Source organism: Mesoplodon densirostris, chromosome 3 (genome assembly GCF_025265405.1).
Source record: "Mesoplodon densirostris isolate mMesDen1 chromosome 3, mMesDen1 primary haplotype, whole genome shotgun sequence".
In the NCBI taxonomy this organism is placed as follows: domain Eukaryota; kingdom Metazoa; phylum Chordata; class Mammalia; order Artiodactyla; family Ziphiidae; genus Mesoplodon; species Mesoplodon densirostris.
This window is the reverse complement of record NC_082663.1, coordinates 174,931,501-174,940,632: the sequence shown is the minus strand read 5'-3', so window position 1 is coordinate 174,940,632 and position 9,132 is coordinate 174,931,501. Positions and strand designations below refer to the sequence as shown.

At 45.2% G+C, this 9,132-nt stretch overlaps 1 long non-coding RNA gene across 3 annotated transcripts in view; it reads left to right on the top strand.

Annotated features, from left to right (window-relative positions):
• Positions 1–9,132, top strand: part of LOC132485986 (uncharacterized) — a 52,574-nt gene continuing 43,442 nt past the window's right edge. For all 3 annotated transcript variants that reach the window (XR_009531431.1, XR_009531429.1, XR_009531430.1), the window contains exons 1-2: positions 1–85; positions 3,662–3,840. This is a non-coding gene — a long non-coding RNA (uncharacterized LOC132485986). The remainder of the gene's footprint in view (positions 86–3,661; positions 3,841–9,132) is intronic.

The following is a 9,132-nucleotide window of genomic DNA, read 5'->3' as shown; positions in this document are numbered from 1 at the left end:
CCGGGAGCGCACCCTCTGGTGACTTCTCCATCCCGGCCTCTGGTCCCAGCGGCGGGGGAAGTTCCTGGGACCGGCCGGGTTTAAGGTGGGTGCAGATTTCCGCACTAACTTTCCTCTCAGTCTCAGTCAGGGAAAACGGGGAACCCGGGCGAGAGCGGCGGAGCTTCCCAGCTGCACACTTCCTCCCTCCCGCCATTTGTCCGGGCCGTGGGAGGGCGGGGGCCCGCTTAGCTGGCAGTCCCACTGGTTATCCGGCCTTGAGCTCTGGCTTGGGCGGAGACGTTACCTCCAGCTCAGAGGGCCTTCTCCTGTCTCCTCTGCCCTCTAGGCTTGAAGGGGGAACGGAAGTTCTTCTCAAGTTAAACAACAAAGCAAATGTCATATATCTAAGATATATGGTTATGTGAACAAAGTAGATTGCATTGCATCTTGGTGGTATGATCCTGTGTGTGTGTGTGTGTGTGTGTGTGTGTGTGAAAGAGAGAGAGAGAGAGAGAGAGAGAGAGAGAGAGAGAGAGAGAGCGCATGCGCTTTTTACAGTGGGCGTCCTTGAGGAGTATAGTTAGGAGGTGATGGGACCTTTTCACAGTTTGACTTTTTGTTGTTGCTGTTGTTGTTATATGATACACAGACGTATTAAATATGTATTAAAATATGTACCAAGTTGGGGGGGGGTTCTTCCTGTAAAAAGGCTTTCATTTCCCCCTGCAAATCATCAACGGTTACTGAATAGAAAATTTAAAATGAATTTGACATGAAATAGTTCCACTAATTCATTTACAATGGCAGCACCACTACAGATGAGGCCTTTTGTGACCCTCCGTAAATATATACATATGTAAAATAAGACAAAACATTTAAAAAATGTGCTCATAAAAGCATCTTCAAAATTTTAAAAAATTGATCTGAAACATAAAATCTAAGTAAAAATAGCGTCCTAGTTATGCAAACAAAACTTCAAGGTTAGCCTTGGCCCCCCTTTTCCGCTGAGATTGCAGCCCCAGGGTGAGTCTTGTATGAAAAGTGTGGGACCACCATTGTTCACCAATGCCAAGGGCAAGTAGTAGGTGTTTAAGAACATAGGCTTTGGAATTAGAGACCTAGATTCCAGCACCTGCTCTAAAAATTACCTAACTTCTGTAAGCCTCAGTTCCCACACCTGTAAAGTGTGATTAATAATAGTACCTGGTCTTAGGTTTGTTGTGAAGATTAAATGGGGTACGATGCAATGCACTTAGCACAGCATTCGGCTGAGCGCTTAATAAACCACTGCTCTTACTCATTTATTCATTTATTCACTGGCGGGAGGACAGTGATCTGATTCCAGTGGTTTCTGAGAATGATGCCTCCAGATCTGAGGGTTGGGTGGGGAGAGACTGGGGCAGAAGGCTCAGGAGAGAGAGTGCCCAGCAATCCAGTGTGAATGGATGAGGACGGCCTCATGCTTCCTCCCCCTGCCAGGAGGGGAGCCGCGTGACATATCTGCTCTGTGATGGTGGCAAGAGGAATGAAAGAAGTCAGGGAATTAATGTGAGGCACCAGGATTAGGGCTCCTAATCGTCCTCATGCTGTGAAACCACATGACTACAGTTGGGCCATTACTTTGGCTCTGAGCATCCAGGTAGCCAGGATGAGAAAGAAGAACCTGTACTTGGGCCACCTCTGCCCCAGAGGACTGACTACCTATTCTGATGAGGCCACTTCACCCACTGAGGAAAGTAGTTCTCATACTTTATCTACAGATAAGAAAAAAAATTCAGGTTTGGGGGACCCACCCTCAGAGATGGTGACTCAGTAGATCTGGAGTGGGGTGCAGGAATTTGCATTTTAACAAGTTTGCAGGTGATTCTGACATGGGGACTGTGGTCCACACTTTGAGACATGTTACACAACCCTTGTGCTGTGGTGCCTGGAGATACATCCCATGCCTTACTCATCTCTGGATACCCTACAAGGCCAGCCAGCACTCTGGTGATGTTAGCCAAATGCCCATGTCCTGATTTCACAGAAGAGGTTTATCACCCTGTCCCACTTCACCATTCAGACACTGACCCCAGGCAAACTGAACCAAAAGCTCATGATCTCCCTGTGGCTTTTCCTGTGGGAAAGGAAGCTCTGCTAACAAACAGCAGGAGTGCTGAGCTGTAAGATAGAAAGGATCCCCCTAGAAACTGAAAATAACTTAAAGAATTTTTTGACCACAAACCTTTTTTTTTCCTAGGAGAATGCTCCGAACTTCTAAAGTTTTAAATAAAGGGGAAGCCACATATGCTCTTTAAAATTGAAATATTTTTAGAAAATTACACAAGCAATACATGTATGCATGCTATTGTAAAACCTTCAAACCACGCAAATAAAGATAGAATAAAAAGTTGAGGCCCTGATTCACATGGCTCCCAGAGGTCACCAGTGCCAACACTTTGATGTATATTACTCCAGAGTCTACTCTTGGCTCTTTTCTATGCCTTTCTTTCCTCTTCCTCCCTCCCTCCCTCCCTCCCTCCCTCCCTTCCTTCCTTCCTTATCTAAATGGGATCATACTGTACATATTCTTCTGCAAATTGCTCTTTCCTTATGATAGTCTGTTTTGTGTCCGGCAGCCTCCTATGTCTTCCTACAGGTCATCTAGAGTATTCTATCACTTCAGGCTTTGTTCCCCAGCCAGCTTCTCTCAGGCTCCTAAAATGGCTCTTCAATTCTAGGCATTAATCCACACAGGACATCATCTGGGATAATAAAAGACTGTCTTTTCTGGTGTGTCTCTCTTAGGAGCAAAGAATTTGTCCCAGAAGCTCCCATGGCCTTCTCCTTGTCTGCTTGGTCCCCTTGAGTCAATCATTGAGAAAGAGGATGGGCATACACTGAAAGTGTTAGACAAGTCAGATTTGCCCCTGAGCTGTTAGCGGATCAAGATCCCACAGGAGTGGATACTCCAATGAGGTGGAAATGGCAGTGCAGCAAAGAGTCAAATGTGTCTCATAGGTGAGCCCCACTGGTTAGTGCTGCCAATGAAGTGAAGAAATATGGCCATTTTGTGGCTCATGAGGACCAAGTCTTCTTCCCCCAAATGGTCAGCTGCTTTTGAAGGGACACTTGGAGTTTAAAGGCATTGGCAGTAATTCCCACCTGCCATCTCAGAAATGTGTGCTCTCTCAGAAAAGAGACTGGAAGATTTTATAGACAAAATTTAACCGTATATTGATATATCTGAGTGGTAACGACTGTACGTGATTTTTGTCTTCTTTGTGATTTCCTAAATATGCCAATATGTCCACAATGAACTTGTATTACTTTTCTAATTGGAAAAATGTCACTGAAAAAAGAGATGAATGAAATATACAAAAAAGGCAGAATGTTTAGTGGTTAGGAATTTGCCTTCTACAGCCAGACAGACCTGGGTTAGAACATGATCCGTATGTCAAATATAATTGAATGTGCTCCTGGATTATAACCTTCTCCTGGGATGAAAGTTGCCAAGTCACTGTGAAGTGCTATGCTTTATGGGTAGTGATGGAGAGGCGTCTGTCCTAGGTATGATGTTTCCTAGAGGCAGAAGACTGCCTGAAGTAATCTCATTCAATTATTTCAAGTGTCCTTCAAATGCCTGTTTTTTGTTTTAGTGCTTTGTAAAAGATCGCTAAAGTCAGCTTCATTTTTACAGAGACTAAGATGTCTTCACCAGCCACCTCCCCTTCAGCAAGACTCTGATCACGTTTCTATAGTGTCATCCTTCTCTCCCTGGCCTGTGCTTTGAAGGCAGCAGGTTTTCAGATGTAGTCACTTCTGAAGTTCATCATCCAAGTGGGCATCTTTGACCTGCTCTACTGGACTGACTGCAAAGTAAGTCAAATATTCCACTCTGAAATTGATTTTTCAATTTGAATATGGAAATCTTTTTCTCTTCCTCTCTAAGTGCAATTTTATGTCAATCCCAGTGAAAGGAATGGGTGTGTGGACAACTGGAAGGAAGTGGGTGTGTTCTGGGCTGTAGAATTGCTGAGGTGTTTAAATGCTTATGCTAGAAAGGTGTGGGAACAGTTGGTCTGGTCTTGCAGTTATCAGAGACAGGTAGAACAAGGCAAAGTGGGACAAAGGTGGAGAGGGCAGGCATCTGGGGCAAAGCCCTACCATCTACTGTCTGATGGTCCCTTTCTACATCAACTCAAACCAAAAGACAATTATTGCATATCAGCTGGCCACCCCTGCATTTGTAGGATGAATTGTTAAACCACCATTTAATAAAGCACATTCCTGTTGCTACTCATCCTGGTGCACATAGAATCCTCTAACCAAGAAGTAACATGACCAAAAATCAGGGCCTGTGATTTGGTGTATCTTCCATTGTGACTGTTGATTTGGAACTCCCATTTGAGGCTACATTCATTTCTCTATTCATAGGAATTTATATTCTTCTAGGCTGTTATTATATCTTCTCTGGAAGTCTGCTCAGGAAGATAACTATTGACCCTAGTCTCTTACCCTGTCATTTTCTCGCCAGTGTTTGGGTTTAAAAATCCTGTCTATTTATCTATCTTTTTTTTTTTTTTTTTTTTGCGGTATGCGGGCCTCTCACTGTTGTGGCCTCCCCCGTTGCGGAGCACAGGCTCCGGACGCGCAGGCTCCGGACGCGCAGGCTCAGCGGCCATGGCTCACGGGCCCAGCCGCTCCGCGGCATATGGGATCCTCCCAGACCGGGGCACGAACCCGTATCCCCTGCATCGGCAGGCGGACTCTCAACCACTTGCGCCACCAGGGAGGCCCTATCTATCTTTATTTTTGATGGTGCTTTAAAAAAAAATAACTCATGCTTCTGGTTTAAAAAAATCAAATAGTACGAAGGTTATTAAATGTGTTTACTTTCTTGAGGTGCCTCCTGGACTCCCCAGTGTGAAATTGTTTATACCACAGCCAAGTGAGGCTGTGCTAAACTTACCCTTCACATTTGGGGATAATCTCTTAGTCATTGTACCTGAATATGTAACAAACAAATAGACAGAAACTTTATTTTATTTATGTTTTTTTACCAGGTGAAACATGTTCTTTTAGGCCTTGGGAGATAGAATTGTAAGACTTGGGCACTGCCACCAACAGGTTATGCTCATGTTGGGTAGACTTGATAAAGCATGAAGGTTATATGATGCCAAGACACAAATGTGGCAAGGCACTGAGTGGGTGACTAGTAACCAGATGAATTTATGCAGAAGGCATTATCATGTTTGTGGTGTAAAAGCACCAGTGGTGATGAAACACCACTCTGTGGGCATTGAGAGGCCAGAGAAATTTAGCAAAAAGGAAAAACAGCATCCTCAAGTATAGCAAGAAGCAGCACAGTGAACAGACCCTGGAATTGAACAGTCTTGGGTTTTGGCCTCAGCTCTATTCTACTAGCTGGATGATCTTGGGCAAATTCCTTCGACTCTCTGAGCCTCCGTGTCCTCATCTGAGGAAGATGGCATTGCTCATAGTACCTACCTCAGAGGAGCTATCAGGATCGAATTATGTTTTGCATACAAGATGGATCAATAGATGGTAACTCTTATTAAAATTAAATAATATAGGGAATTCGCTGGCGGTCCAGTGGTTAGGATTCTGTGGTTCCACTGCAGGATGCATGGGTTCGATCCCTGGTCGGGGAACTAAGATCCCGCATGCCACAGGGCGAGGCCAAAAAACAAAACAAAGCAAAGCAAAACAAAACAAAACAAAATTAAAGAATATAAAAAAGGAATGTGGTTGGTTGTCAGACAAGCCTCTGGTCTTACATTGGAGTGATCATTAGGTCAGATGACACAGCAAAGTTTTAACAATTATTTTCTCTTTATTTGGTTGTTTATTTAATTCATTACTTTTTATTTGGCCACACTTTTACTGGGTACCTACTTTGTGCCAGGTGCTATGTCAGTGCAGGAGGAACACTATCCCCGCTAGTGATGTGTCATAGGACCTTAGCGGGCAGCCAAAAAGCCAAGAGGCAAGGACACTGCAGTGTAACACATCTTACTATGGTGTTCGGGGCAGGGTGATTTAGAAGCACACGCGTTTTTGGGGTGGTGGTTGGGGAAGGCTTCCCAGGAGACGTGATATCTAAGCTGAGGACTGAAGAATGAGGAGTTTGTAAGAGAAACAATAACAGCTAACTTTTTGAGTGCACTCCTGTCTACTAGGTATGGGACTGGGTGTCTCACTTGTGTTTTCTTATCTAGTACTCAGAACAAAACTATGAGGTAGGTACTATCCTGCCTACTTTACAGATGAGGAAGCAGAAGCTCATAGATATAATAGTTCACTTGCCATAGAAAATGTAGCTAGTGGGACTTCCCTGGTGGTGCACTGGTTAAGAATCCGCCTGCCAATGCAGGGGACACAGGTTCGGTCCCTGGTCCGGGAAGATCCCACATGCCGCGGAGCAACTAAGCCCATGCGCCACAACTACTGAGCCTTTGTTCTAGAGCCCGCGAGCCACAACTACTGAAGCCCGCACGCCTAGAGCCCGTGCTCTGCAACAAGAGAAGCCACTGCAGTGAGAAGCCTGCGCACCGCAAGGAAGAGTAGCCCCCGCTCGCCGCAACTAGAGAGAGCCCGCGTGCAGCAACAAAGACCCACCGCAGCCAAAAATAAATAAATAAATAAATTTATATTTAAAAAAATGTAGCTAGTAAGTGGAGAAACTGGGATCAAAACACATCACGTGTTTGAGTTCATTGGTCTCACCTGTCATGAAAGGCCACCCTATGTTATGTTTGTACAGTGAGGGCAATTCAGGTTAGCAGGAAAGGCATCATCCTCACCTAAACCATACATATATGGGAGGCCAAAGGGGTAAGTGGTCTTCTGAGAGGTGGATACATGTGAAATAGGAGGTGCAGAGAGCCTCGAGGAGAACAGTGATCTGATTCCAGTGGTTTCTGAGAATGACGCGTCCAGATCTGAGGGTTGGGTGGGGAGAGACTGGGGCAGAAGGCTCGGGAAAGAGAGTGCCCAGCAATCCAGTGTGAATGGATGAGGATGGCCTCATGCTTCCTCCCCCTGCCAGGAGGGGAGCCGCGTGACGTATCTGCTCTGTGATGGTGGGCTCCACAGGTACCGCTGGGCAGACACTGCGGTACACTGGGCTTACTTTTAAGCCTAGAACATGAAGAGGGCTGGTTAAGAGGGAGGAAGCAAAGGGTTGGGAGGATCAAGCAAACACACTCAGTGCTTGGGGCCACAGCTCAGGCCACGTCTAGACAAATTAGCAATAACCCAGCTGCTACTTTCCATTTCTGTCATCCAAGTGGCTAATCAAAGTTTCATACGAATTCTTTTTGGTTCCAATCATGAGCAGAGCCAGGAGCACGGATGGGTCTAGGAAATAACTGCTTGCTTGCTTATGTATCACTTTTTGCACTGATCTATATATTCTAAAACGAGCAAGAGTCACTTGGACCCATCAGTTTCTGAGGCAGAAACGTACCCTCAGAATGATACGTGGGGCTCCATGGGGAGTCCTTGAATGCTGTCCTCATAATGGCAGCAAACTTTTATTAAGAGCAGCAAACTTCTATTAACTTGCTTCTTGCCAGACATCAATTCAGAGCTTTGCAGTTAGTCTTCATAACAGCCCTTTTACAAGGAAAGTCACTGCGGGTAGCGAGAGAGAATGAGTAACTTGCCCAGTGTCTGCCAGCAAGGGGCGGTGGAGCTGGGATTCATGATCTCAAACACTGCCCTGGACCACCTCTGCCCAGGGATGGTGATACCGTTGGCCCTCATTTTTATTTGAAGGACTGTTTGCCAGAAAAGCCTCCTGAACGCTTTGGGCTTGACAGGGCCATAGTCAAAATCCTGGCATTTGTTTACTTCGCAGCGATTTCTTGAATGACAGTTACATGCTCAGTCACTGTGCTAAGTTCAGTGGACACAGCCGTGAGCAGACAGACTCTGTCCCCACAGAGGTAAACATGTATGTGCAGAGGATAAAATCATATGAGGGAAATGAATGGTGGGTGAGACAGGATAACAGGGAGACCTCACTGTAATAGGTCAGGGGAGGCTTGTGGTCCAGTGTTTAAGACTCTGCGCTTCACATCTTGGGGGCACGGGTTCAATCCCGTATTAGGGACCTAGGATCCCACTTGCCACACAATGTGGCCAAAAAAAAAAAAAAAAAAAAGGTCAGGGGAGACCTTTCTAATGAGGTGGAATTTAAGATGGGACCTGAGAGTAAACCAGGATAAGAGACAGCAAGATGTGCCAGAGACATCTCCATCATGGGAAAGGGCTTGCTGTGTGTGAGGAACTGAAAGGAGGTCAGTGTGAGCAGAGCATGGAGAACAGAGAGGAGGGACGCCCAGCAAGGCTGAGACAGGCCTGGGCTAGATGCTGTATCACAAAGACCTTGTGTACTGGCACCTTGAGCACCAAAAGGTAGAAAAGCCACTGAGCTGAAGCAGCCCCAACATCCAAACCAAGATCAGGTACAAATGAGGTCCCTGAGAGCTGCAAAGCATTATTGACTGGACCAGAGGTTTCCAAACCGTCTCAGTTTATGGAGCCCTTAGTACCCCAGTGATTTTTTTCATGGTGCCCTTAGGCCAAAAGAAATACATAATGGTTCCATTTATTAAGTACATAGGTCCAAACAATGTAATGTCTTTATGTCCTAACAACTTTTTAGCAGTCATTTGAAAGAATGATACTCATAAATTGAAAGAAAATAATCCTATTTTTATTGCATTGTTAAATCACCTGGTTACTAATGGGATGCACATGCCTGTTGGGCACTGGACAACAACTCAAACTTTTGAATCAGATTGGACGCTGCCACCTTCATTTCCTGTTCCACAGATTTCCTTATGGGACTTTTTTTTTTTTTTATCACAGTTACTGCAGAAAACATGATTTTGCAAAGATATGCCATCATTGAAAGGAATGCAGCATGATCTAATGTTGACATTGAACAACCCTAAATTGGTGCAGTGTTCAACAGATGCTGAGTATTTCACGTTTCCCTTAGGGATTTCAAGTATCTCCCCGCACTTCCGTGAATCTATATGGTGCCTTGGGGTGACTTGGTATACAGTTGGGGGACCACAGAAATAGACATATTACTTTCAGAGTATGCAACGAAGATATTCCTTTGCCGCTAAATCC